The sequence below is a fragment of the Lathyrus oleraceus genome, chromosome 3, assembly GCF_024323335.1.
Source record: "Lathyrus oleraceus cultivar Zhongwan6 chromosome 3, CAAS_Psat_ZW6_1.0, whole genome shotgun sequence".
Lineage (NCBI taxonomy): Eukaryota > Viridiplantae > Streptophyta > Magnoliopsida > Fabales > Fabaceae > Lathyrus > Lathyrus oleraceus.
The window spans coordinates 27,169,270-27,181,918 of NC_066581.1; the positions used below are offsets into that span (position 1 = coordinate 27,169,270).

Here is a 12,649-nt window from a genome sequence, read left to right on the forward strand (position 1 = left end):
CGACTCTGTATTTTTCGCGATGCGACAAGACTGTTCTTTTTTCCCCCATTTGTATGCGATATTTAGATTTCGTTACTCTGATCTATAACATTGGACGAACGAATGTTTTGGTCTTATTATTTGTTATTTATTTTAAAGTTAATTGACGTTTAAGGAATTTTCCATAATCATGTTTTATGTTATGATACTTATTTGGTTATTGAGTTACTTTATTTGATTTTTTCCCCGTAACGATGAGCCTATGTAAAGGCGATTAAGTGATGTCAGGTGTTTAAATTAATGCATGTTTTATATAACTCGTGTTATGGAGCAGGTTTATGTTGTGTTTGAGTGACACCTTATGTGTGTAGTTGTTTTATATTTGTATTATTTCGCATTTTGGGGTTTAGGGTGTTACATTGCATACAGATTATAAAACAAAACATAGACTCCAATGTGAATGTGATTATCTAACTGCAACACTTTTTCAACAACGAGTTTAGTCAGTTGAGTTTCTCGATGGTTACAACATACATCAATTACAACTCTGGCATACATCAAGATTCCATCTTTTTTTGGTGCGCCATTGTATTATGTGTAAATTCCGAGCTCTGGAGCATAACGAAGATATCCTACCAATTATAATAAATTTGTTTAGAATAATTTAGTTGCTTAATGTTACAAGACAATAGTGTTTAACTATGATTTTAGCTTTGAGGAAATAGAAACGCACATTGTATCAACGTAGGTCACATTGGTTCCTCATATAGCTACCATAGTCTGAATTCGACCCAACGAGTTTAACACTGTAAATTTAAATGATGCAGTTGTCTGGAAGAAGAAAATAGTCAAATATAACATCATAAGCTTTCTAGAAGTGTATGACATGACTTTAATGGAAGATGCAGGATAAATTGATCTATAAGAACATAATAAAGTATAACCTGCACTCAAAAACTCAGTATCCGAATTGCATCGAATATATTTCAATGATTCACTTGTCTGGAAGAAGAAAACAGTCAAACATAACAAGTGATAGTGTTATAAGCAGTCGTACATAAGTCGGTTATTCTCAAACAAGTGGATCTATCCCTCCTCCTTTGAGTATTATTCTTTCATCACAAGGAAAAAAACAAACACCTCATGCTTAAATACCGAAATAACTAAGAACAAAAGGTACATGTTCAAATAATAAACAAGTACGGAAAGAAAACCTTTTAGATTCTTTTCTAAAGTTCGACTATACTTCACACGTGACAATGATAAGGAGATATGTATCTTTTGTAATAAAGTATATGCACACACTAGCTCTAGGAATATAATCATTAGCATAAACAAACATCTTAGTCTCAATAAGAAATTTGATAAGAGAAAAAAAAATTGGTGTAGGCAAAGATTGTGAAGATAACCCTAATAAGACTGTTATTTTTGAATTTGTTAAATTTAATCAAGAACTTACATTGTTATTCGATGTAAATATGATAATTATGGATGATTTTTATTTAAAAATATTGAAATGAAAGACTTAGGTATTATGTTATTGTGGATTGTCTCAAATTTGAAGGTTCTACTCGTGTTAGAATGGTTAAATATTGCATGCTTTTGTATAATGATGTGAAAGAGAAGTCAAAGAGCATATGGTCTTTAAATAAGTAAATTGTTTCTTTTACCATAGATTGTTGGACACATGTACAAATTGAATAACATGTGCATATTTTTCATTGATGAGTGGTAAGAGTTGAATAAGATATATATTGAGTTTAAATATGATTTCGTATCACAAGGGAAAAAGAATTGATAAGTTCTTAAAGGCATATGCTTCAAATAGTGGAGGATCGAAAATTTTTAGTGTGTAACTATTGATAAAGTAAGTGTTAATAATGTTGCATTCCCATATCTTATTAGAGGAAAGAGTGGTTGGATTGATGCATGTACAACAATTATTGAGCACCTCATATGCATGAACTCCTCATTTAACAAAGTATGACCACTCAAATTACTATTCTTCTAATTAGATATGTGAGATCAATATTATTAGCACTTTCATTATCTACAATTATACAACAAACGTTTTAATCCCATTCTTTCAAGGATGTCTCTAAGCATTTACCAATTATTTATCCACTGTGATCTAAAATTAGATTCAAGCTCAATATTTTCTTATTTAACTCAAACACATGTCATTTAAATTTTGTACCGATATCCAACAATTGATGGTAAGAGATACCATTTGTTTATTTGTAGACAACATGCTCTTCAATTTCTTTTTCTCATCATTATACAAAAATATGCAATCTTGAGCAACAATGACATGAATAGGAACTTTAAATCTAGAACAATTCACACTAACAAAATATCTAAATACTTCATTTTGAACATATTCAAAAACAAACTCACTCATAATTATCATCTTTGTAAAAACTAACTGTGTCGATTTTTGACTAAATTCAAAAAAATTAAAACTAACATTTCTATTAGGACCATCTTCACAACTTTTTATAAGACCAATTGTTTTTTCCTCTTATCAAATTATATATTTGGATTATTAGGATACTTCTTCATATGTTTGTTCATGATAGTGGTTCAATTCCTAGAACTACTGCATGCATGAATTTTGTCACAAAAGATATGTATAATTTTTTCATTGTCTCTTGCGAAGGACAATCATACTTTAGAAATGGGTATATTAGATTTTATTTTTAGAACTTGTGTATCTTCTATAGATATACTTTATGGTGTTTCTAGTTGTGTTATGTTTAAGCTTGAGGTGGTTGTTATTTTCTTTGTGAGAAAAGAATGACACTTAAAGGAGACGAGGAATTCATTTGTTGGAGAAATTGTCAAAATACTACCTTCCAATTATATAATATTATGCAATTCATTACATACAAAAAGACATGTTTACATTGTTAGATTACAAATAAAATTCATCCAAACATATGTCACTAGAACAATCCCTTATAGCATGTTTAAGACATTTGTTGTAGTTCATCCCTAGATCAGACCATCTAAACCGAAAAACGTACAGAATAAATTATTTACAGTTAGTTATAGTTGTCGCACCTTGAAAAATGGGGATACGATTTTAAAGCGAAGTGCGATCGCACGCTCGCAATGATGGACTGAACAGAGTCGCCACCGAACTTTATTTATTCCTAAAAAGGAAAGGGGAAATATCGATAAAACCTCTAAAAGAAAGGATAAGATATGGTCATCGCAACCAATATCAGGGTTCGGGAGTCGATTACGCAAGGGGAAGGTATTAGCACCCCTCACGTCCATTGTACTCAACGGGAACCATTAGGTCAGTTGTGTGTGTTAGTGTTAGTTTGAAATGTTAGGCTTTTCAAGTTATTAAGTGGGAAAGAAAGAAAGGATGAGAGGAGAATAATTTTGGATTTTTGACGAAGGACTAAACCTAAGTTTTTTATTAGTGGACCTGACAAGATTTACAAATCCTGCTCCTACGTATCTCAATAGAGAAGTCAAGGCTTACGTAGTTCTGGGTAGAAAAATGTTTGTTTGTTGGTCGATTTTAGCGAAAGCTACTTTGTGTCAAATCGACGAAAACATTGTTGGACAACCCAAAACAGGTAGAAAAACATTGCCTTGCATTGTTTTGAAACAAAGTACCTTTCGTTTGAGAAAAGGTTTGAAGGGTTAATCGCACGGCGGCGAGAAAAAGAAATTGATTGGTTTGATGTGTTTTGAGTAATGGCGAGAACTTGGATGAGCGAGATATCCATCTCGAATCCTAGTCTCAAGAGTGCGTGGTATACACCACGTTCCATTTCCATCTTATTTGCAAAAATGTTTAATAAGCATTAAGTGTTTTTGAGGTTTGATTGAGAAAGGGTTTGAAGAAACCGCATTTGACAATTTTAAATGATGGCGAGAGTTAAGATAGGCGAGGCATCCACCTCGAATCTTAATCTCAGGAGTGTGTGGTATACACCACATTCCATTTCCATTTTTATTGAAAGGTGTTTAGATAGGAATTAAGTATTTTGAGTTTTTGTTGTGAAAATGACTTGACATTAGATCAAGCATTGATGGACGTTTAAGAGAAATATTTGAATGAGTGTTTGAGAGAAAACAAAGTAGATAAATTTGGATGATGGCGAGAGCTAGGGTAGGCGAGACATCCATCTCGAACCCTAGTTTCAATAGTGCGTGGTATACACCACGTTCCATTTCCATCTTTATTGAAAATGTCTTAAATATGAATTTTAATATTTTTTGAGTTTTTGTTATGAAAAAATGGCTTGACGTCGGATCAAGCGTTTGATAAAGTTTTGAAAGAAATGGAATAGAATGGGAGGAAGAAATGGATTTGATTCGTTTCTTGAGAAAAATACTCGGCGTTGGATCGAGTCATTATTTTTGATCTTTTGGAAATGGTTGATTTTATTCTTGTGTTAGTAGCTAACTAAACAATCAAACCAATAAAGAAATGAAAAGCAGTAAAATTATTACACATCGGGGGAGTGGGGGTACATTTTGTCAAATGGGGATTCAAAGTACTGGAATAATTAAATCGGGCCCAAACAACAAATAATGCAATGTATGAGTGTAAGTGCAAGAGAACTGGCTCATTGTAAGAAGGCCCAAGAGTAAGCCATGTGAAGAAAATAAATAACACAACAAGTTATATTTACAATACACTTCAAAATTAAATCGAAAAAAAGTAAAATCGGGATTTGCACGGATGGAAATTGAGGGACACATAAAACCTAAATAATGTGCTCAAAACCGGTTTGCACATATTGACAACAATTGAAATGTCATATGTGATTAGTCAAAACGCGGCGAAATACTATCACTATATCGATAAAAATAATCACAGATAAATAACAAGAAAATTGCCAAATCCATAAATTAAAATCGATGTTTAAACAATAAAATAAATTGATGACAATTGTAAAAATTAACAAAAGTCAGGAAATGAAAATAAAACATAAAGATTAGGAATATGAATTATACAAGGATGGAACTCATGATCCTATTATAACCCAAAGGCTCTAATGAAGACATAGTGTTAAATAAAGAAAATGGAATGGAACTCGAATAAAATACAGCATCAGGGTATCAAACCCACAACCAAAGGCCTACCAAACCAACGCTTTAGCCAACTCCGCCAAGTAGGCATCCCTGTCATATGGTTTCAAGCACTAATACATAAGATAAAAAAACGGACCAAAACCTTTTAAATAAAATACAAAGTTGAAAAAACAGTAGGAGAACAAGTTCATCTTTAACGCACATAAATTCTGTTTCTTTCCATTTTTGAACAACAAAGATTTAACGGCAAGATAACCACACAAAATGGAAGCTTCAAGGGATCTAAACGGAGAAATGGAAATAGAAACTCGAAAAGGAAACTAACCGGTTGCGGCGAGATTGACCGATGGATGTAGGTAAGGTTCCGCCTGAACCGATTTTTGATCTTCCGCTCTTCACCACCAAGAACAAATATGGTTTTCTTTCTTCCTTGTCGCCAGCTCCTTTTTCTCTTAATGAACAGTAGCGACTCCTCTAAGGAATTAGGGTTTTTCGGCTCTTGAACAGTAGCCGTTAATCTTCTCCTCCTCTTTGTGAACAGTATCCGCTCCTTTTATAGTCCCACTGCTAGGGTTTTGCATTGGCCGCTAAGATCAAAGGGATGTCGAACTTGGAAGTGCTTTTGGTGCTGCCAGTTTGTCTACCCCGTTTTGGTGTTTATTCTGAAAAAGGTAACATGTACCTTGTACTTCTTCTGTGAAAATGTTTTATTTTTGTTGCTTGTGAACCTTTACTGCCTTACTGAGTTATTGTGATTTTTTACTGCAGTGAAATTTCTCGACACACTTGAAGAAATGGAGTGTGTGTAATATTGATACAAAATGGGCATCCTGTCTACTACTTCAGCAAGCAAATGGAGCGAGTATTGCAGCATGGACATGTTCAAAACCATTATGAGAAGGCAAATCATTTGGCTTGATCTCAGTATCCGGTACCAGAGCTTCGGGCAAAACATGAACATCCAAAGACAAAATCATGGCATTTTCAGAAGCGCTTGAATGAATTTGCTGGGTGTTAACATTTTCCAGAAGTAACATTATTCAAATGTCCCTTATTTGCACCAAATTACTTCCTCTCATGACCATAAGACTGAAAATTCTTCTTTACGGTACATGATGACATGAGAACCTGTTTAAATGTAGAATCAAGAATTGACAACTTCAACTTCTCTAAGACTTCATCATGCAGCTTCTGTCTGCACAGTGCAACTGCAACATACTCTATAATCTTGGGATTACATTCAACTATTCTTGAAGGTTGAAATTTTGAGTTGTAGGGAGGGAATATTATTTGTGAGTTCTTTTCAAATCCAGGTGGCATGTCACCAAACTCCTCTTCATCAACCACGTCATTTAAATGTCCACACAATTCTTGAAATGCTTTTGAGAAGACATTAGACATTTAGTTTCGAGGTGAAAACGTGCAAATTGAGTCTATACCTTCCGCAGGATCGACAGACTTGTCATTTAGAATTTCTTTAACTGATGTTTTACTTGTAAGCATCTCTGAGATATGGCAGTTGTTATCATCAACCTGCAGCAACTCACTGAATTTATCTTTTCTAGGAAAGGAATTACTAGGTTTACTTCCTTTTTAACAACACTTAGACCTGTTGTCAAGTCTCGTGATGAAAGCTTTCCATGAACACATGCAGTTAAGATTGCTTCCAGGATAAAAGGAAGAGCTTCCATTATTTCCCATGCAGGAAGCACGGGTCTTTGAAGAGCATCATCACCAGATTTTATGAGGGAGCTACATGTATTACTGCTAGTTGGTGATGAAGAACTACTTGACAAAATCCCACCTTTAGTCATCTTCTGGTAAATCATGCTTAAGATCACAGTAGCAGTTTGATGCAGGTCTGTTTGCAAACCATGTGCAAATTCAGATTCACCTAACAATAGTGAAGGGATGACCCTTTTTTATGAACATCAATGTAGGTCTTGCCAATCAACTGTGAGAATGCTTTATTGTTAAAGAGGAAGGCATGAACAGGCTCATCTACATCCTTCATGTAACTACCCAATGCAGCCACATACTCATGTCTGATGGAATGAATCAATCCACAAACCTGATAATATTTGGCTCTCTCACATAGGTCTAGCAAAAATGGGACATCCCAATCGGACTCAGGAACTACTTCCAGAAGTGCAAGCACTTGTTTATCTCTATTTTTCGGAGTTGAACTTATGAGAAGAAACATTAGCTAAGAAGCGATTGTCTAATGTCAGATATTCCAATATTCGACAAAGCATGTCCTTTGAAACTTTAGCTCTTTGGTGACCAACATAATATGCAATGAACACAAACAGACAACCTTTGCCGTTTGAAGGCCACTCTTTTGTTAATCCGTCATCACCAACACTAGAGGTTGTATCCGATGGAGCAACATTCATATAAGTTATCTGAATAAGAGCATCCACTGTATTCTGAACCAAAATATTCTCAGTTTCAGTAACACTATTATTTCCCTTGGTTTCTTCATCAATGGCTGTTGAAAATATGAACTGAATATTCTCTTTGTGATGAGGACATATTGAATATATGGGCGCCTCATGCCCCTCAAAGGTAAATAGTCTCCGTCCATTTGCATCCCACACCTTTATCAACTTATCATCTCCATAAGTTACAATGCACAACTATTTATTTGGAAGAGCAAATGACAAATCATTCACACCACCAACATGGGCATCAATCTCTATACGCTGGGTTAGCTCATTTTGAGTCGGTGCACGCATATAAATGAATCAGATGTTTGGTAAATGCAACACCAACAAAACTTCCACCAGGGCTCCATGTGACACGACTAACAGATATAGGAGCCTCCTTGGCTGCAGCTGCCTGAAATGGTAATGAGCACGCCGACACATCCCATATCTTGAACGACTTTGAGACAAACTTTTTTCGTAAAATGAGTTCCCAGAGGGTTTCTTCAAATTTGGTTCTCAACAACTCCCCAAATGACCATAGATCATTTGAAACAAGGAGCCTGTCATATAGAGCAGCAATACCAGGGTCTCCCTTCGCAAACACCATTTCCACTAAATCAATAGTGACCCTAAAGAAAGGCCATTGATTTGTACATCTCTTGAAGCATTTGAAGATTTCTAATATCCTTGTCAATAACATGCTTGAATGCTGCCCCAAAGCCTAGCCACACTGGAAGATGAAACCTTGTTTGTGTCCAGGCAAAGATCCAAGGTATTGCACGGAGTGTTTCAATACCTCCACTTGGCTTTCGCTTTGTCGGTCGACTTCCGATATTCATACGGCCATACTCCAACTCTTGAGTGGCCAGCCTGAAATACTCAATAAAACGTGGTTCTTGGAATACCATACAACGGTATTCTTCTGTGGCAATGACAGCCATCTGATCCATCCAAGCACGCCATTCTGGTTTGGGAGATATTGGAGGATGCATTCCATGCTCTAGAGTAGCTGTAGTGAAACATTGTAGTGTTCTGAAATACAAGTGCTGCTCACCAAACGATTGCTCAATAACTTCGCCTTGGACAGTTACACGGAGTGATCCATGGATAGTATCTGGAGGCTGAGACAGGATAGCAAGATGAGTAGGACCGCCACCTCTCCCAACAGTCCCTCCGCGACCATAAAACATGGTTAGTTTAACACCAAATTCCTTGGCTACCTTTATAAGCTCTTCTTGGGCCTTGTATAGCTGCCATGCCGCAGAAAACCTTCCAGCATCTTTACCTGAATCAGAATACCCAATCATGACTTCTTGTTTCCCATTGATCTGATTTTTGTACCAATCTATTGAAAACAACCTAGCCAAAGCGGCAGGAGCTGCCTCCAGATCTGCAAGCTTCTCAAACAACGGTACAACTCTCAACGTTTGCTTGACATGGAATTCGCGTTGCAGAAGTTCAACTGCAAGCACATCAGATGGTGCAGTAGCCATTGATATGATATACGCTCCAAAGTTGTCTGATGGTAATTCAACTATATTTTTGAAGTTCAGGTTATTGATAAAGGAAACATTTTTACATTCTTGCTCCACAACCTTGTAATAATGAGCAAACCTTATATTGCCATTTGTGTGATCAGGTTGTGCTATTGGTGATAAATCTTTGGTATTTTCCAGCTGCAAATAACACTCTGACAATAAAACAAATACATAAGCAAGGCGAAGTTTGTTGCAAATTTCATCTTGACATGAGCTGAACTGAGTTGGTTTTTGAATTACAGGGGCTAGCTTCTGGCAGGATAGCAGTGTAGATCAGTGGTATGCTGCTGCAAGATTATCAAATATGTCGGCAATTCTATTTGCTGTTGACCCATGTATTCGTCCTTGAATTTGAAACATGTTTGACATGCTGACCTGAAGTAGTCCAAATGTGACTTTTGCATTACAGGAGGTTCATGGAGCAAGGGTGACGGATCAAACTGCTAGGTTCCTGATGCATTACTTGGCAGATTGATGTGTGGTTGGCGTCGCTTTCAAGTTTTAATTGAGGCCTGTAAGCACAATGGTTAGTTCAGGAATTTAACCGTTTTGAAATGACTTTGGTGGGTCTTAGTATGACGGTAACCGCACATATATAATCCTGTATGATATTACTAAACACTTCCAAACTCCTTTGCTTTGTCAATAAGACCAGCCCTTCCAAAGAAATGGACCGTATAGGAATAATGCTCAATCCTTGGATTTATTTGCATAGACTTCTATCATTTTTCTGAATAGCAATTGTCCTTGTGCTACAAGACCAGAATGAATACAAGCTATTAAAACTGCTACCATTGTTACATGATCTGGTTTAATATTACTATTGAACTGATGTACAATTTATTTTGCTTGTTTGGAAACCAAAACCTGCAGGTTTGAGGTCTGTTTAGATGTCGGCTATCAATGAGTGAAGGTCCTTTGTCTAAAGAGATGCAAGTAACAACAACAAGCTAAATCATCCATGGCTTATGTTTTTTTTGGAAATGGAAGGTTAGAAGGATCCTATCAAAGTAAGTAACATTGAGTCCTGCTTCAGAGATTCTCTCAAATTTTCGACTTCAATTTCAGCTTTACTCGCTCGTTCATCGAGGCCTTCAGCGTCGTCTTGTGCCTTATTAAGATCACTTTCCATTTTGGACAACTTCTCCAAACTCTTCTGGTACTGAACAAAGAGAGCATCCTTGTCATACTGCATTTTGGGCATGGTTTCCCTTAAGGTTTGAACTTCAGCATCAGATTCTTCTGAACTCCTTTCATTATTTTTTGATCGATGAACTGGACGGGAAAATCCTGGTCCTGGTGGTTGAGCCTCAGGGCCCAAAGAACTGCATGGCGAATCATCATTCAGGATGTAATGTGCTGAGTAGGGAAATGCATCTGGCATTGTTTTTTGTGCATGACGTAGCTCCCTCATTGCATGATCGTATCGCTTTGCTAATGCCCGGTATGCTCGGCAGAACTCCTCCACTAATTTCATGAGTTCCGGACGCTTCTTATAGTACATTTCTGCCCTCCTTGCAAATGAATCTGCTTCCTCTTCAATGAGCTTGATCATTGATTTGACTTTGGTGTCTATATCTGTAAGATTTTCCTGAAGCCATTTTGAATTCTTTGGGCTGTTGTGGCTATCCCACCACCAAGAATATAAGCGTCTGCACTCTGATTGTGACAAGGTATCCATGGCTAAGATGGTTTTGATTTGGCAAAAACTTGATGATATTAGTGTTATTCTTAATTGAGACTCTTCAGTTCTGTTTTGCCATTTCTTGTACCAGAAAAAAGTATGAAGATTTGAGTCAACCAAACCCCACAATCATAAAATCTGACATTGGGATTATCATGATCACACACGGAAAATGCAACAAACAAAGTAGCTTTTTGCTACCCCATTTTCTCAATCTCCAAGACAAATTGTACTAATGGGAGAGGAGCTAATAAACCGAGGATATTGTTGGCTGTTATTATTCATAGTTGCTCGTCGAAGGAAATTAGACAAACGACTCTCTAGTGTTTCCAAGTTCATGTAGTCCTCCTTAGAGGAAACAACTTTTAACATTGCCTCCTCTAGACGTTTTTTGCAAGATCCTTAATCCTCCTTTTCTGAATATCATCAATTGGCTGATGATGATGCCGGTGCAATAACACATCACAGATCTCACATGTTTTCTTTGTAGTGCAGTCATTGTCCTGATGCATTTCCTCCACAATTTTGTGCCAGAGTACGTGGAATAGATTCAAAAAGCAATGGCAGCAGCTGTGAGTTCATTGATGATTCTAGCAACATTGAACCCGACAATGACATCGGCATCCGTGGTGGCCTGTCTCTGTGCATCATTGAAATAAGCTGGGGTGGTAACGACATCATCACAAACTGTCTTGCCAAGGAATGCTTTGGCGGTTTCCTTCATCTCTTTGATGCATCTTCATTATCCCACACCTATGAAGCATAAGGCTTTTGTGCTGGTTCAAAACTAGAATGAACGATATTGTGTCGTCCTCGAACTCCTATGATTGGTGTTGATTCTGAAGTTTGTTTTATGAATAGTTTGGAAAACCTTTCTCATGCTTCCATGGTTCATTATGAGCGAAGTCGGAAATTTCCACCTTGTAATTAAAACTTAAGTGCCACCCTTGTAAATCATGTATGTTTCGGACAAGTTATTGATTTGTAATGAATATGACATTGATGTGAATGAAAAATTGGTGTTTCTCGTAGCAAGTCCAAAATCTTTCTTTGTATCTTAGAGACTTCATGTATTCATGTGATGAGATGTTTTTTTTTATTATAAGTTATTCATATGCCATGTGCATGGATGATAATGATTGAATGAATGGACGAAGTAATCGAACTATGAATGAGCATGTGGAAATTCTTGAATATGAATGGAATTTTTTTTCAATGTGAATGAAGAAAATATGAATGTAAATTTGGAATGTGAAAAACGTAAAAAATATGAAATAGTAAACATGAACATGTATGAAATTGAATGAAGAAAGAATGCAAACGAGTGATTGATGGGGAAAAATTTTCAGGGCCAAAATCGAGGTATGACAGTAGTATAAAATAAACATATGGAACAAATGAGATAAACTTACTTTGTTGCGTAATGGAATGTGAAGTTGTTCACATTAACGGGGGATAGTGACAACACTCTCGCAAACCCCATGCTTGGAGAAAAATAACACAAGAATAAAACAAACAAGTACCCTTTCGTGCGTTTTTACACAAAGAAATATATAGATGGGATAAAACAACTTAACCCCAGTTAATATGCGATGAACTTTTGTCTATCATTAACAAGGACCAGTCATTGAAGATGAGTACAATAATCTCGCATATCTTTATATGATACAATTATACTCCCACATACATGAAGGCATGGATAGCTAAGACTAAGGCGGTTGAACGAGTATTCAGAAATTGGAAGGATTCATACAAATAACTTCCACAATATCTGGTGGCACTTAAGCATTATGCTTCTAAAATAATTGCAATTTTGGAGATCTTGTCGGTATATACCCCAAACAGGACTCGTGTTAGTGGAAATGGAATATTCCATCGACTCTTCTAGGCGTATGAACCATGCATCAAAGGTTTTGCATTCTGTAAACCTATTATACAAATTGATGGAACATGGTTGT

The 12,649-nt window shown here is 36.3% G+C and overlaps 1 pseudogene; it reads right to left on the minus strand.

The window, feature by feature from the left end:
* Positions 1 to 8,992, minus strand: part of LOC127132248 (phosphoenolpyruvate carboxylase, housekeeping isozyme-like) — a 64,307-nt pseudogene extending 55,315 nt beyond the window's left edge.
* Positions 8,993 to 12,649: the final 3,657 nt, after the last annotated feature.